This window comes from Morone saxatilis, unplaced genomic scaffold (genome assembly GCF_004916995.1).
Source record: "Morone saxatilis isolate NCDOM2014 unplaced genomic scaffold, NCSU_SB_2.0 Contig17, whole genome shotgun sequence".
NCBI lineage: Eukaryota > Metazoa > Chordata > Actinopteri > Moronidae > Morone > Morone saxatilis.
Window position 1 is genome coordinate 19,415,784 of NW_023339729.1, and position 2,031 is coordinate 19,417,814.

Sequence of the window (2,031 nt, forward strand, 5' to 3'; positions counted from 1 at the left end):
GGGAGGCGTGTGGAGCGGGAGGATGCGCCAGGCGGCCGACGTGCTCATTAAGTAGCAACGGTAACTCTCTAACCCCGTCCTTGCATCCTCACAGCTGAGACATCTCCTCCGTGGTGCTGCCATGGCTGTGTGACGCTTCTGTTGCTGCGTGAATGATGCTGGAGTGATGGAGAGTGCAGGAGTGTGTGTGTGTGTACACTCCCTTAGAGGGAGGTGACTACAAGGAGGGAGAGAGAGAGGGAGAGAGAAAGAGAGCAGCAGGTAATCTCAGAGTGCCGCTCCCTTTCGTCACTCCTCCACAGTGTTTGCTCAATCAGAATTCCTTGCTCGATCTTTAAGGAGAAGGAAAAGACGCTCTTCTTCACCCTTGTTGCTCAATAATGAATAACCTACTTTGTCAGATGTCTCTTTTCACTAAATTTGTAGCTAATAAAAACTCATTACATATATCTCTTTTGTATCTCTCTCCTTAGCTATAAATGTCAGTTCCTAGAAAGTCTGATGAAAGTATTTCCAAGGCAAGGCAATTTTTTTGCTTGGCACATTTCAATACAATACATTTCAAACATCAAACAGGGAATAAAATCAATTAAAATAGTATGAGTGTCTGTTTCAGTGGCTCTACTGTGCAGAAATAAGTTGTCCCAATGTTACTAACGGAAATGAAAGTACAGTAGAAATATTCATTTATTTAAAGAACAAAAGGTCAGCAGTTTAGTATTGCTTTAGTAAAAGCTGGGAAACTTGCAAGTACGGCTGCTAACTAACTAGTTCATTATCGATTATTCTCCCAATTTCTTTCCCGATTCGTTTAGTCGATGAATTGTCAATTGTCGAAATCACAGAGTCCAAATCTTTGGATTGGTTGATCCAAAACCAACATATGTAAAACACTGCAAACCCTCACAATTGATGGAACCAGCAGATGCTTTCTGGTGTACATTTGTAGACTCCAAGCCCAAACACGTAAGTAAACTGACCTTCATGTGTAAAATTAGTAGAATGCCCTTTTAAAAGATGCTAACTATGTAAATCCAACATCCCAGGTTTAAGTTTGGCCAGTGACTTTTGTTGCATGTCATCCCCTTTCTCTCCCTCCTCTGTCACCCCTATACTGCGTCCCGTCTGATAAAGCAAAAGCAAAAGCAAATTTTAGAAACAAAAAAGGTTATTCCAATTCGTTCAAAAGTTGAATAAAGAGTGAAGACTAGATGTTCGCCACTAGACAAGCACGACGAAATAATATTTCCACTTAATGTTATAATCTCTGGCGGTCCCTGTCAAACCATCTGTCCTCTGTGAAGTTCGATCTGACTCTCCTCAGACTAAGAACCTTTCAAGTAAAAGAAAAGAGATGTGACCTGCACTCAAAATTAGATCGGCTAGATTGTTTGGCACAATGCCCAAAACCCATTCAACCGTTCACATGGCTTCAGCTGGACGGCAGTGGTTATCACTCCAAGGCAAACAGAGGCATTATGTAATGTAACATTAGCACTAGAGGCTAGGAGAGGCTAAGAGGTCGATAAGAGGACGGGGGTGAAAAAAGCTGGCCACTGTCAACTGGCCTTCACATGGTCAAACAGGGATGAACCGAGGGGGCTGATCGATCGTTGTTATTGCACAAACGTGCAACGCTGCATGCCAGTTGTAAAGTATTCAGGTCATCATGACTATTTATCCCTCTACCTGTAATGATTAAATGTTAGTAAGGTCAGATTTTTCAGGTTAACAGGACCAAGTTGCAACCAGTAAGTTCTCTGCTAAATTAAGGTGTAAAGTCGACACTAAAGGCTTTCTAACTAACTAGTTAATTTGTAACTTAAGCTACTAAAATCGGTTGCAACACAATTACTTAAACATAAACTAACTAGTTTAGACATAATAATTAAGGGAAGTGGCCAATTTTTATCTTCAACCTTAAACCTACGATAAGCAGTTTTTAACTGGTTATGAAACAGTCTAAATTTAACACTGATGTCTTTCTATGACCTAGATAAGCCAACGAGACCATCAGTATGAAGATTGGAT